The sequence below is a fragment of the Aptenodytes forsteri genome, unplaced genomic scaffold (genome assembly GCF_000699145.1).
Source record: "Aptenodytes forsteri isolate BGI_AS27 unplaced genomic scaffold, ASM69914v1 Scaffold171, whole genome shotgun sequence".
Classification (NCBI taxonomy): Eukaryota; Metazoa; Chordata; class Aves; order Sphenisciformes; family Spheniscidae; genus Aptenodytes; species Aptenodytes forsteri.
This window is the reverse complement of record NW_008794211.1, coordinates 814466-830471: the sequence shown is the minus strand read 5'-3', so window position 1 is coordinate 830471 and position 16006 is coordinate 814466.

Sequence of the window (16006 nt, the reverse complement as noted above, 5' to 3'; positions counted from 1 at the left end):
TCATTTTTTTTAAACACTCAACACAATCTTTTGCAGGAAAATTCCAGATTCAGCAAAAAATTCCTCAGGGCTCACCTGTTCCACTCAGTTTTCCAACAGAAGAAACTGAAAAAGCAGATAGGACAACCATTTTCCACATAATTCTCTGTATCATGAGAAGAAGGAAGAGTTCCTCCTTTTTCAATTCACACAATCACAATCTCAACTTTTTTCCCACTTAGATGTAGGGGTACATGTAGCAAAAAAACAGGATTATACAAATACAATCACCTTAACTATTTCACTACTTTCTATTTGGGAATACAACTGTAGTATTTAATTTATCTTGCTTATAAATTTGGTTCATTTTCAGCTGAAGTTTTCTGCTTCCTCTTCCCCCAGTGCTTTCTCACTCCTGTTTTCATGTAATTTAAATGAGAGACTCAAGGATTGATTTCTTGATTAGTTTATGCAAAAGCTGTATTCATCTTTCTGCATTGCTCATCGCCAGTTTAGGGAGGGAACAAAACCAATGAAATATGTACCTCTCACTAAAGCTAAAAATAAGTTATATCTATTTGCAGTTGAGTTGGCTATTCTCATTTACAGAGTTATAGGGGTTCCCTCCCTCAGCTAGCCCTACCTGGATATTTGTTTACCATGAATTAAGTGCCTTTCCTGTACACTGGAATGATAAATTTCTGTGGGCGAGTTTTATGCCACTTGACTGAAGAGCTTAAGTTAAAAAGCATTTAGAGAGATTATACTTCTACGATACCTTTGGACATGGTGATTAGGATCATGTGTGGACTTAAGCTCCCCCATAAAAGGACTATTTATTCCCCAATGACCTCTCAAAAGTTATGGGTAGTTTCACTCTTAATTTGGGCACCTCCATCGGTCCTTTGAGGAAAGACACGCTATGTCTTTGCCACTATACTAAGACATCAGGACCACCACAAATATAAACTAACTATGCCAAATCATTAAAAGTGATTTTTTTTAATGTAAATACATTTCCATCTGCTGGTTTATGCTAGCTCTTCTGTATCAGTTAAGGACCGTATGTTTTCTCATCATTGCCTGACCATAATTAAGCTGGTATGTAGTAAGCCTGGACTGATTTGAAGGAAAAAACGTTTCTCTAGCCAGAAGTAGTTCTCTATAATGACAAACGATGAAATTTTCCATCAGATTTCTAAATTGGCTTTTCCAAAACTACCTATAATTTTTATCATGAAGTATTTCCTTGTTATGAAGGAAATGAGATAAAAATTCATGCCCATCCATGCTGTCTTTTGCATTTCTAATGCAGACTTAAGTGAAAACACAGATCTACTGCCTAAAGTAATCACTTTGAAACACATGTGCTCATAAATCATTCTAAGAATGTTTTTTCTTTCACTAAGGGATTACACAAATAGCAAACCTGTATTTTTGTGACAGCAGTTCCTGAAAAATATTAACTTATGTCAAGCTAGTATAGTCTAAAATGCACGGCACATGCTATCCTTTTATTTCAGAAGTGTCAATGACTACAAAAATGCATATTAATTTATGCTATTTTAAAATAGAGTCCTTTGAGACTACGTAGAACAACCACCCTGGAACTACATTCATTTGACCAAAAGGAGTAAGAAAACACAACTAGTAATTGAAGGAAGTTCCTTTAAAAACATTCTCTGGGAATTTGTAGATCTAGCCATCTGAAAAGCCCTGACTTACAGACATCACATGTATCTACTGTTCAACTTACATCTGATAGCAAAATGAAAACGATTACGAGAGACAGAGAGCCCAACAGCCCTGCATGGTGTTAGTTTTGAAGGAAGGAGCAAGGCATGAATATCACAAAAATGTCTCTGTCGAGTTGCCTGGATTGGTAAGAAAGGGTGCTACAAGGCAAGCTCTCCTTCTGTCCTATTCCTCGTCCCTTTCCTTCTCACTAAGCCACTCCATCTCCACCACTGTTATCTCCAATTACCTTATGCTTAATGCTACTGACTTGTCCACTCCAAAATGGCCATCACTGAGCTATAGGATGATCTGGCTACAAGAAGAGCTGTTAAATATAAATAGGCACAGTGAGAAGAGCAGCTGCAGCCAGTAAGCTTTTGCTTCAAACATATTCTAACATACTACTCCTCCCTTTCAAAATAGGCCAACTTTCATTTCAAAATGGATCTCAAAAACTTCAGAATCAAGATACAATTGTCTAAAATCCACTTGGGTTTCTGGAGGCAGAAAAACAAGATGTGCTAAAGAAAGCAAGGTGGTGAATAGTGACTCTGAGAGATTTTGTTTTCTTTCTTGGATAAGTGGACAAAATAAGTTCACTTTCTGAGTAAGATTTCCTTAAATTCCATTGGCCAAAATCTCACTTCCTGAAAACTGTGAATAAAGTAATCTGTTAAAAAGTTTCACTTAAAACAGTAAAAAAACCCACTACCCACTAGTTTACATCAGCTAAAGACCTGATCCCACATTCTCTCTATCACTCTTCTAACCAGAAAATAAAAGTCTATTATTTCTATGTAGAAATAAAAGTCTTATTTCTACAGAACCCTACAAATGCTTAAACCTGTAAAAACTTCTTAAGGCTAAATCATTATTAATAGCAAATTCCAACTTAGAAATGGCTGTATTAGAATATAACCAAAGTCATGCTGAGTGGTAAAATTGCTGCCTTACCCCCACTTTTTTGCTCAGATAAAGAAGTGAAGTGATGTCAGATCACACAAAGGAAAAAAAAGAAATTCAGTGAGCTAACAGGATGCTAACAAGCATCCCCTAAAAACAAACCTGAAGTACCCCTCAAATATCCATACTGAAGTATCACAAAAGATTGACTTAAATGCTTGTGCAAGCAGAAAAACCTTAAAGAATCTAATGAAGTTTAACATATCCTGTCAAACCCAAAGTTAAATAAGTTCCTTAAGGGAAGTAAGAGCACTGTGCATTTTGTACTTCTCTACAGAACCGGGATGGTGTTAGTTTTGATGTGAGAGCTGATCCCAAGCAAAGTTTGGAATCAAACAGTGCAAATGCCCTGTACTGCCCCATAATTCTCCAGCTCTGTTATAATACTCTTCTAGAAGATCCAGCCTCCACAAAGGTTACTGCAATTGCTGACATATCCTCACTTCCCAGGGAGCAGTAAAGGACTGTTTGCCATGTCTGCTAACACCTCTTATATCTGTCATACAAGAAAATCAAGAAAACACATGGAAATTCTTTGTCACTGTTTTAAGCTACATCAACAAAAGATTGTGGCATATCAGTGCCAAGAGCACTGTGACAGAACTTCGAAATGGCACTGTAGAGGCCCTAAGGCATCTATCCTCTTTGTCTGAACTGGGCTCATCTTTAGAGATGTAGCTGTTCCTCCTATTTCTTAGAAGAAATCAATTCCGTAAATCCAGTCCTGTGTCTCTGTTCCATCTGCCTCTCTTACTGTTGAGCCCTAAATTACCATCACTTTTACAGTGCATAGATCTAAGATCAACTGAATTTGTTTGATTGGGTTTTTTACTATCATGGAAACACAGGCATATTATACCTTTGCATTTAAAATCTCTGAGAGAATTTCTACACAGACGCTTCACATATAGATGACAGAAGATAAATAGCTAAAACTGTGCCTGAGATGAACTTTACTTCTAGAATCACAGCAATGCTAATTCTCCCTACCTCCTACTTGCCAGGCTCAGATCTAGCCCAAATAAAACTACTATAGTTTCTACTGAGCTGGCATGTGAGATACCCATACAAGGGTATCTTGTGCCACTGTGCACCTGACTGGACTCTCTGACTTATAGTTTCATATATAGTTTTCCATGTTGTGGCACCTGACATGTTACAGCATCCAAGATTTACAGAATCTTGAGGTAAGAGATTATAACAGTGCTCAAATGAATGTAAGAGTGAAGCATCCTAATATAGTGTTGTATGAAAACCTCTATTGAGCAAGTGGGTACATCATACCCCCAATAGATCTCATTAGTTCCCAAATTTGTTAAGTATATCTTTTATCTTCTGGTCCAGCCTTGCTGCCAAATCCCAGCAGCTGTATTCTTACAGTTTCATAGTTGTCTTTGCTGTTTTGACAGTCTTGGTGAGTCTGTTTTCACAGATGAGGATGTTACTAGCCCCAGTGGGAACTGGCAACTACCTCAGTTGTGGCAGTTAAAACCAACATGTATTGTAAGGAGGGTCCTAAACTGCCACCTTTCACAGTCAAGTGTATCAAACTATAAGCAATGACAACTGAGTTTAATACTCCCAGCTGTGAACTGCTCCAGCTAAAGGCTTGACACATGATCTTACACATTTTTTCTGTTACAGGACTAGTAACCTCAGGTGGATGAGAAGGGATGAAGAGCTATCAGATACACATATCAATCTAGTCTGATGCAAGACTAGAGCTCATAAATCAAAGCCTTACTTTCATGCCTAAAGAGGGGATGCTCTTGGTTTACAAGGTTACAAGCCATGTTTCTGTAATTAGGTACAGCATGTGTATCTCAGGTTTTTAAAAGTCATATATTATATGCTACATAAACTTGGGAAGATCCACTTGACAAATATATAGTTATTTGCTCAAGGATCTCAAAGTGATTTAAAAACATAATTGTAAGTCTCCAGTTTCGGGTGTGCACTCTTAAACATAAAGAATCACATCAAAGTATTTGGCATGGGAAAAATAAATAGAAATTCAGACTTGGCATTTTTTGCCCATTGTTTGTTTGGGGAAAAAAGGGAAGGTTTGGGATTCTCTTTGCAGTAAATGAAATAACTCTTGCCTAAAACTACTGAGAAAGGGAGGTGTAGGTCTTCCAGTCTTTTATCGGTGGAACACATCAGTTTTCTCAACCTTTCATTTTGGGCATTTCAAGAAATAAAACCAAGAAATATTCTTCCATGTCTTGTATCTTTTTATCATTTTGTTTTAATCCAAAACCACAGCACTTTCGTAAAGTCCTGTGTATGTCACATTGGCATGTTTACTCTATGTACGTACTGGTCTCTTAATGAGAGGTTTTCTTTTGATCAGTTGTCATGGCAGAATTGTGGCTATTGCTGAAATAGCATGATTAAATGAATGCAGCTATAATAGTGGCTAAAGCCCCAAATTAGTCCTAGTTTCTCTCATTGATAAGGTACTAATCTTTTCTTATGCATCTTCAGAAAGATGCAAAAAAAGAAAAATACCCAGATGTTAACAAGCAAGACTTACAGAAGCACTAATTGTTAATCAATCTGTATTTTTATCTAAGCACAGCAGGCTTAAGATTTTAATACAAATTAACTGTTAACAAGACTTTAATAACCCAATTGTATATGCTAATGTAAAGCATTTGTTCTAAGAAACACTTGGACTACCGGTGACGGCTTTCCATCACTATTGTTTTTTTAAAAATTGCACGGGAAGGTTTTTTCTAATGATTGCAGCCTATATCTATGGTTTTTTACAAGAGTCGGAGCTTTGTGTAGCTGAATGCAGTGGTAAGTAGAACAACAGTAAAGCCAATAGCAAATTGCAAGATGTGAAGAGAAAAAAATGGTGCTTGTAGCTCTGAGTTGGGTCACCTGAAGATAAAAGAGATATGTATATAAGAAGAATCCGGTATTTAGGGATATGGGTGAGGAGAAATTCAAGGGATGAAGGTTCTAGAATGAGGTGATGAAAAGGAGGGCGCACAAAAGTATGTGAAGGAAGTTCAAGGATGAGAAAAAATGTTACCAAGAGTCCACTGACTAGATCCTGGTTTGGAGGTAGGGCCACAACATTCTCTGCCTTGCTGTATTTCAGTTGCCTTGAATATGGCAGCTTTCATAATGTTTGTTCTTGTCCTGATAATGCATCACAATCACTGCATAGTTACAACCTTACAGAGGATCATAGCAAATATTAAAACATGTTCCCTGAAGCACTTTAATATTGTCAATATCTGTCATTATGGTTGTGACTAAAATGGGTCGAATCACTACCTAGCCCAAAACTCTGCATTAAGCTGGACTCAAGTTATTCGTCACAAGGAGTAAGAATTCAAGTTATGAGCTTAAGTTGTGGGTTAAGACAACATGTTTGTAACATTTTGTATTCAGAGGGAAACAGTAGTAGTTCTTATTGGTTAAAGTATCTGTCTTGAAGAGAAATGTTTCTTTTCCTACTTTCCTTTTTTTCCTTTACTGAGCTAAAACTGAACACACTCCTATACACTAGTTTTTATAACGGAAGAAAATCAAACTGAAATTTCTGGATCAAACACTTATTTTAGCTTTATGACCATACAGTTTCAATCTTTTTTTCCAGAGTCCTGTATCTCAGATAAAGGCTCACTCAATAACTTTGAAACTGTGGAAAGATGTTTCTGTGAGAGAGCTAATACCATACATTCAGATAAGACTTTCTGAGGAATTAAAATCAGCCTTCTAATAATAAAACATCACTTTTTGTCCGGTAAAGTTACATTTCTGGAGTAATATAGGGTATTAAATCTGTTTAACAGACAAAAAACTGCACGTAACAACTAAAAGATATGACTGATTTTGACTGACTGATCAGGGGTCATGTAATTCAATGGTCAGGTAAGCATATGACTCGATATGAGTTATGCAAGGTCAAGAATAATCCAATGGCATAATGAGAAACTGAACAGAGAGCTGGTATGTCTGAGACATTGTTTTGGCAATTAACTGCACATTAATTGTTAAACAAACTGCTTATTGCAGCTAAAGAGCTACATCCTTTTAAGCAATTCACATAAGTCTAAAATGCTATTCAAGGATCACAATTTTTTATTGTCCTTCTAATATTACAGCTTTGAAATAAATTTCTTTGAAATTAATTTCTGTTTTCTTTCTTTATATATCCTTCAAGATCCCTTTGATTTCCTCACGGAATTAACGGAGAAGTACACACCCCTACTCTGTAATGAAATTAACATTTTCCAAATGTAACATTGGCTAATTCACAGGTCTCATTTTTAGGACATGCCATAGACCCCAGCAATCATCTGAGGGAAAAAAAGAAGGAAACAAAAGATACTTGTTACTGAAGTTGTGTACAAACTACAAAATTTCTTTCTTTCTTATCACCTTTATATATTGCATCTTATTCTACAGAAGAGTGAGTTTCAGACACAGATGCAGTTAACCATTAAATGCAGAACAGGATAAAGGTCAGTGATTATACTATTACCCAGGGCTTCCTGAAAAAAAAAATCACTGAACGTGGTCCTTGTCCACACTTGCACTACAATCATTGCAGCAGCAGGTTGGCTGCAGCTGTGGTTAACAGTCACTGTCAGCAACAGATAATTTCATTGCGTTAAACACGATGTGAAAGGGCCACCATGGAAAGAGAAACTTAATAAAGGAGAAACTTATAAAAAAACCCTAGCACAATGATTTGCAATGAACATCATTATTTGAAGAGAAGCAGAGCTCTATTGTGTTGTAAATATAATAAAATGCTCCCAGCTCATGTGACTCACTTGTTAATGGGACTATTGTGCCATTGTAAATTACTGTAAAGTAATATTAACACATGCATCATCCAAGCCATTTTCTAACCATTCATCAACATTAACTGTCATTGTGGAAAGACACAGTTTCCTGTGTTTAGAAGATACAGTCATAGATATATACAAAAAGCAAGAATTTCAGTCACAGATCAATTCAATTCAGATGTTTATTGTGTACCCCCTTGTCTCTACACCATTGTTGGAACTGAAATTATGTCCTAAAAGATGAACCAGAAATAAAACAATAGAGCAGACTAAAACACCGATGTGTAATAGCTTGAATTATTGAACCAAAAAAAAAGAAGTATGACGTAGCTAGTTGTCTGTTTGAAACATTCCTGAAATTTCCAAGCCAAATTCTACTCAAATATTTGTAAGGAGGTAGAAATATGTGTGGGTGGATGGAGGACAAGGGAATTTGCATAGAAGGTAATCTTGTGCTTGTTTTTCACTCTGAATTAGAAAAAGAAGTGAATGAATGTTCAATGACAGACATATGAGCATTAGAAATGCCCTAACAGCATCAGACAGGTAGTCTGGTCTACCTAGCTGAGTGACCATAGGAGATACTGTTCATGAAAGGCACATAAACCTGACCACCCTCTGAGGTCCTCAAAGTGGAGACTCCCCTCGGATCCTCAGGCACTGGATTAAGGGTCTTGAGAGGTACATCATTTTCTATCCCTTCTTTATTTATTTATAGTCCCTGAATTTGTCTAATCCTTTTTTTATCTGTTGATATTGTCTGTATCTATAATTTTCTGTGGCAACAAATTCCAACATTTCAGAGCTTGCTGCTTAAAAACCATACCTTTAAAAAAATCTTTTCAAACTGATCTCCTACTAGTTTCAGCTAGTTCTAGTACAATAATGTTTTGTGAGTAATGATTCTGCATTTACTTCCTCCATCAGCTTCATGGTTTTGCAAAACTTCCTTTACGAACAACAGCTTTTCAAAAGATATGCTCTTGCTTATGTTAAAATTAGGCTTGGATTGGGACTAGGTAGTATGTTTAACCATTCTGGACAAGACTTGTTAGTAGTGAGTTTATTTAAGTTCACTTCAGGAAATGAATTCAACTTCTCAGGGCTCAAAGAATTTCTCTAACTATTTTATCAACCTCAGTAAAATACTATAACATCTGACATTCGTCATTTCTGCCTCCTTTATTCTTTATTGCTTTTCACATGACAGCATGTACTGGGTTTGCGTGGCAAGGTTCAGGGGGACTAGGTAGTATGTTTAACCATTCTGGACAAGACTTGTGTAGTGAGTTTTTATTTAAGTTCACTTCAGGAAATGAATTCAACTTCTCAGGGCTCAAAGAATTTCTCTAACTATTTTATCAACCTCAGTAAAATACTATAACATCTGACATAATGTATTGGGTTTACATGGCAAGGTTTTGGTAGCAGGGATCTGCAGGAGTGGATTCTGTGAGAAGACGCCAGAAGTTGCCCCCATGTTGGACAGAGCCAGTTTCAGCCAGCTCCAAGGACCCACTGCTGGCCAAAGCTGAGCCCATCAGTGATGTTGGTAGCACCTCTGTGATAACATATTTAAGAAGAGGTAAAAAATGCTGCACAACAGAAACTGGGAGAGAGGAGTGAGAATACGTAAGAGAAACAACTCTGCAGACACCAAGGTCAGTGAAGAAGGAGTGGGAGGATGTGCTCCAGGTGCCAGAACAGAGATTCTCCTGCAGCCTATGGTGAAGACCATGGTGACGCAGGTTGTACCCCTGCAGCCCATGGAGGTCCAAGGTGGAGCAGATATCCATGATGCAGCCTGTGGAGGACCACCCCATGCTGGAGCAGGTGGATGTACCCTGAAGGAAACTGTGACCCCATAGAGAACCCATGCCAGAGCAGGCTCCTGGCAGGAACTGTGGCATGTAGAGAGGAGCCCATGCAGGAGCAGTTTTTCTGGCAGGACCTATCACCCTGTGGGGGTCCCACGCTGGAGCAGTCCATTCCTGAAGGACTGTACCCCGTGGAAAGGACCCACATCAGAAGAGCTTATGAAGGACTGTCTCCCGTGAGTTGGACCCCAAGGTGGAGCCAGGGAAGAACGTGAGGAGGAAGGAGCAGTAGAGACCGAGAGTCATGAACTTACCATAACCCCCATTCCCTGTGCCCCTGTGCCACTTGGGGGGAGGAGGTAGAAGAATCAGGAGTGAAGTTGAGCCTGGGAAGAAGGGAAGGGTGGGAGGAAGGTATTTTTTATACTTTTTCTTATTTCTCATTATCCTACTCTGTTTGACTGGCAATAAATTAAAGTAATTTCCCCAAGTTGAGTCTGTTTTGCTCATGATGGTAATTGGCGAGTGATCTCCCTGTCCTTATCTCAGCCCACGAGCTTTTCATCGTATCTTCTCCCCCTGTCCTGTTAAGGAGGGGGAGTGATAGAGCAGCTTGATGAGCACCTGGCAGCTAGCCAAGGTCAAGTCACCACATACGTGCTCATACCTCTAGTAATAAACTGAATTCCCTCTGGATATAAGCTGCAACTCCCTATCCAAATATTTTCCCATGGGAAGCATATAACTTTGACCATTACATTTCCCAGAGCTAAATGTTCAATTCTTTCTAAAGATAAATTAGGAATGGCATTCAATGTTGTTTCCTGTGAACTATTAACAGTCTACCAGGAATAAGAGAAGACCTTAAAAAGAGGCAGCTATTTTTCACATGGATTTCTCCAACATATTTCACAGAAGTATCAACAACCTAGGAAAACTGGCATGTTAAAGGCTTTAAAAGGGTACCCTTTTCCTATTTTTTGTCCCATAGGATGGGATGGAGAATCTTTCTTATGTCTGTCCCATGGAATTGATTTTTCTGCATCACTTCTCATCATATATCCACTACTTTTTCCTCTTTGCACTGAGAAAAAAAGATTGGAGAAAAGAAAAAAATTAAAAAGAAAAAGAAAATAAAAGAAAAAAAAAGGAGACTGAGCAGTAAATAACCTTATAAAATAAACTTTGTATTTTTAAATTCTTGACAAAATGTCATTTTTAGTAAAGGCCATTTTTGAACCCAGAAATTAATAAATAATTGCATTCCTCTTCCTATCACTCCCCTCCCCCTCCCCCCAAATGCTAAAGTCATACTTTCTAACACTGTAAATCTGAGGGTATGTATTCTGAACCTACAGCAAAAGTTCTACACAGCTATAAATATACATTTTAAACATAAAATAGATTTTATTATTAGAGTAGCTATATGTTATTTTTATACAAATTGAATTTATTTTCAGCTGTGACACCTTAAGGTTTCAATATGTTACCATTTCTGATTAGTGGAGTTAGTATACTACTGAGAAGGAATTGCTAAAGGTCTTCATCAAATGAACATCAAGAAAGTATGAGGTCAATGCTACATTATGTATTATCATTTTTCAGCAAGATTAAATTCTACAGTTGTAGACTCAGTCTAGGCTACAAAAGCATCATTTTAAGTTTTAGTTGTTAAAGAATTTCATCGTGTGTGTTATAAAAGAGAAGGATACACAGTGAAACCTGTATTCTTAATCGATTACTGTTGCCTGCTGACATTTCATTTAAAGGAAGTTACTTTGTAGGCAAACGTGAAACAATTTTCCCAGAAAATTAGGATGACTAGAAAGACTCAGATGGAGTAAGAAGAGGGCAAGTGAAATTTGCCTTGAGTAATGAATGGACTTTAAATTAAGGAAAATAATACAATAATTCATTTATATGGATACCCTCAGAAAAGAGCAACGAAAGGACTCATGCAATTCTTTTAAAGCTTAATTGTATGTATTCTGAGCAATTTAGACAAAATTTTGTAGCATAAGTTTGAAGAGTGACTTCATCAAACCAATTGTTATGTTTCATTTCTAGCAATGGGTTTAGGCTTTTAAAACTTTGTCAATATATGTTCTGTTTTTCATGTTATACAGAATGCAACACATTTTAGTCAGACTTCTATTTGAAATCACAAGGCAAATTGCAAATACATTTTGAAAATGCCATCTCCTTAAAGATACCTTCATGAAACCACCGTGTGTATTGGCTAGATCTGTAATCTAACACAATCTAGGTTATAGAGAGCAGCCCTGCAGAGAAGGACTCGGGGGTACTGGTGGATGAAAAACTAAATATGAGCCAGCAACATGCGCTAGCAGCCTAGAAAGCCAATCACATCCTGGGCTGCATCAAAAGTGTGGCCAGCAGGTCGAGGGAGGTGATTCTCCTCCTCTATTCTGCTCTCGTGAGACCCCTCATGGAGTACTGCGTTCAGCTGTGGGGTCCCCAGCATAAGAAAGACATGGATCTGCTCAAGCAGGTCCAGAGGAGGGCCATGAAGACGATCAGGGGGATAGAGCATCTCCCCTGAGTTGGGGTTGTTTAGCCTAGAGAAGAGAAGGCTCCAGGAAGACCTTATAGCAGCCTTCCAGTACTTAAAGTGGGCCTACAGGAAAGATGGGGAGGGACTCTTTATCAGGGAGTATAGTGATAGGACAAGGGGTAATGGTTTTAAATTGAAAGAGGGTAGATTTAGATTAGATATTAGGAAGAAATTCTTTACTGTGAGGGTGGTGAGACGTTGGAACAGGCTGCCCAGAGAAGTTGTGGATACACTCTCCCTAAAAGTGTTCAAGATCAGGTTGGATGAGGCTTTGAGTAACCTGATCTAGGTATCCCTGCCCATGGCAGGGGGGTGGAACTAGATGACCTTGAAGGGTCCCTTCCAACCCAAACCATTCTACGATTCTGTGATACCTGTGTTAGTAAAATAAAGAGTATCATGGAATATTCCCAGGCACTGGAACAGTTTTACAGATCTAATCTGTAAAACTGTTAGAATGGTCACTAATGCAGTTTTAATCTGGACCAAGTATCAGCCTCTCAGACAATTTCTGGACATCGTGTTGAATTTAACAAAGGACAAGCAGTTACAGATAGACAATTCAGACACAGCTAGTGTGGTTTGGAAAGTAAGTGAATGTATAGCATGCATGTAGGTTGTCCTGTGCCAGCCAGGTTCAATACCATTGAAGGATCCTGTGTATTTGCCACTATAATCTTCCAGCATAAATATAGCCATCGCAGAATGGAATTTTAAATTATTTCATACTATTCATCAATTTCAATGAGAATTAGGTATCCAAGCATTTTTCTGAAAGCCCAAGAGCTTTCAATCATTTTAGAAGCATTTAATTTTTTTTTCATAAGAGTCAGTATAGATAGCTCAGTTAAAATGCCAATGTACTGTGCAAGACCAGACAAAAAATAAAATAAATATTTATTTGGAAATAAAGCAGCACACTCTCATGGAGTATTTTGTTCGCTATTTTGACACCCTATCTTGCTGTGTGAACAGCTATTCAAAATTCATCCACTGAAAGCTTTCTTACATCTGTCTCTGCAGCATCTTATACTGTACAATTATGGAGACAGAATGCTGGAAAACATGGATTGCCATTTTGATCCCAACCAAAACCTATGCTCCTTCTGTACGCTACATTTAGTATAACATTCATCTTAGTCCAAAAGCAGGATCTCAGTCTTCACTTCTTAACATTCACATTTTATTTGTTTGTAGTGAAGCCTTTTGAAAACTGGAAAAATATTTAAAGAAATGAACAATTAGCAAGTAAATCTACTGTACTTTTTAAAGGTACATACCGACTGATTTTAACAGCTCCACAAAAGGTAATGCCGATCACCAAGGCAATTTATGAGCTAGAAGTTTCTAAAAGCTACAAAGTAGGTTGTTACACAAGAGACTAAAAATAGCTGTTATGATTTATCAAGTCCTGATTCCTTTGGGGCTGTTAGAATTCAGAACAGAAATAAGAGCCCTTCTGTAAAATCTCTCCTTTTGTGTTTATGTGGCAAATGTGACACAATCTTTATTATTTTCTCAATAACCCATGAAGATTGTTATATACTCATTTCATAATTTGGAGCATAAGTCTGTAAACCACACATACTAATGGAGAGTTTTCTAACGAAAAGGAATATATATTTTTTTAATGTTACTTTAGGCAAAGAAGCACATTTGTAATGCAAACTGGTAGAGAATAAGCAATTTAGAGCTATGGCAGAATATCAAGAATGACACTCTCCTTAATGCATTTCATTACATCCAGATGCTGAAGAACACAATGCTTAATATCATGCACTCATCTCAGGCAATGAAGATTGAAAGCCTGAGCCTGTAATTCTTGAGGCAAAACTTTTACTCTCTGAAAGACTGCAGAGTCAAAACATATGTTTCACTGACATTTTCTTCTGTAGCTCTACTGTATTTTGTTTTGTATGGTATGTTAAATCAGATCTTTATGTCCTGAATGTAGTTTTCCTGACTGCTATCCAGCTACAGTTGTCTTTCTATGCCTAGCAGGCACTACACACAGCTGGGATGAGAGAGAGGCATTCTTTGAGAGAAAAACTCTTAATAGTTCTTTGGTTCCTTAAAATGAAGGAAGGAAAAAGTCTAACAAACACATCTGTATGCTGGACTGTATGACAGACAAAGCAAATCTTCTGGATATCAAAAAGCAAAGTAGAAAGGCCTGGTGTTTAAGAGAACCGAGACGAAATTTGCTGCCTGCAGGGTGTAAGGCAAATACCATGGCATAGATGACAGCTTCCGTTTTCACTTACTGCTTGCAGAAGATTGATGACAAGTGCTTTATGAAAGAAAGAAAAATTGCACTGATCCTAGATATGTGCACAGTATATCCACACATCTCCTCATAAATGTTTAACTGAGGCTGTGTGTCCACAGATGTTTCTTTCTGCAGCAGCACAAGTTTAAGCAGTTATTCTCCTCTCTCTGCCTTGTGCTTGCTTCCACATCTGTGCTGCTCCCTTGCTTTTGCAAATATAACTATCTGTAGGGCCACAGAGTGAACTCAATCTGCAAATTGATCCAAGTTAAAATAACCATACTGAAAATAAAATGCAGCTGAGGGTTGGAGGAGGAATTTTCATCCCTGATCCAGTTCAAAGACAAGTGAGGATGCAGAGTAGTGCTAGAGGCAGGATAACAAGAACGATAATATTGTAAAAAACATCACAAATAAAGTGTATGTGTATGATGAGAAGAAGATAATGTAATTATGTTTTGCTGTATTGATCAAATTAGAAACTTACTTTTTTGAGACAATACTGTAAGAGTAATTCTTTTTAAGCCATGTAGGCATTTAGTGTTTTATGATTTTCATGGAATATACACTCTCAGCATGATGCAGACCTTGCCTCTATTTAAGTGCTAGCTTAAGAAAGGCAGATACTTTATTTATGAAAGTGAATGTACTGAAGAATCCTCCTCTTTGGAGGTCATCCTATCCTCATTCTTTCTTTCAGAGAAAATGTTTTCAAAATGATGAGTAAAATGTTTGCCAGCTGAAAGGAGGAGGAGGAATCTAACTGTGTGTCCATCTGTCGTGAGGCCAGTGAAGCCATGCCTTTAAACAGAGATACTTCTCTGCCACGGACTCCTGCTCTGCCCAGTCTAGTTAATGCAGGTTGACATTAAAGAGAGAATTCTTCCAAAATAATCCTCAATCTTGTAGTATAATTTTCCTATAAGCGTAATTTTATGGTATAAATAAAGACTGATACCTTTATTGTCAGAAAATATTCTGAATTTGTAATGGTTGTCAAAACTTGAATTGACCCAGCTTTCACTGTAATTCACAAGAATTAAAAATAACCATCAACCGGGTAATTATTATAAAGGATTTCAGATACAGATACTCTTTAACAGAAGGTGTTTCACTTTGAAGTCTGCCAGCCTACATTCAAAACTAAATGTTATATAGCACCTTTAACATCCAATTGTCCAAATACCTTTTCCCTAAGGCTACTTCGCTACATTTTAGTTATAACCACCAAAGACAATGGCAGTGAATACACAACACAGTTTAGCAAGTATATTTCTCCGTGACAGAATCCATTCACACAGCACCAATATTACACTGCAGGTTGATTCGCTCAGTGCTCAGTCCTGTTTCTCAGTCACATGGTATGTCTACAAAGTGCTAGAAATGTATGAACTGCCCTTGCTTATATATTGAGAAACCTTGTGGACATACTATGGACAACCCTACCCAGCTTTGACAGGTTCTGCCTGTGCTACAGCCGTGACAGAATCCATTCACACAGCACCAATATTACACTGCAGGTTGATTCGCTCAGTGCTCAGTCCTGTTTCTCAGTCACATGGTATGTCTACAAAGTGCTAGAAATGTATGAACTGCCCTTGCTTATATATTGAGAAACCTTGTGGACATACTATGGACAACCCTACGCAGCTTTGACAGGTTCTGCCTGTGCTACAAGCTGACAGCTCTGAGGCAGTCCAAACTTTTTCAGTTCAGGTCAGCAGAGCACAGAGCTAAGGCACATGATAAGGGGCTGATGCATCCAGCTTGAGGCATGAGAAGAGCAAACCAATAACACATCCACGAGGTGGCAAACCTCTGCTACAAGAAAGAGATGCTTTCCTCATGGTAA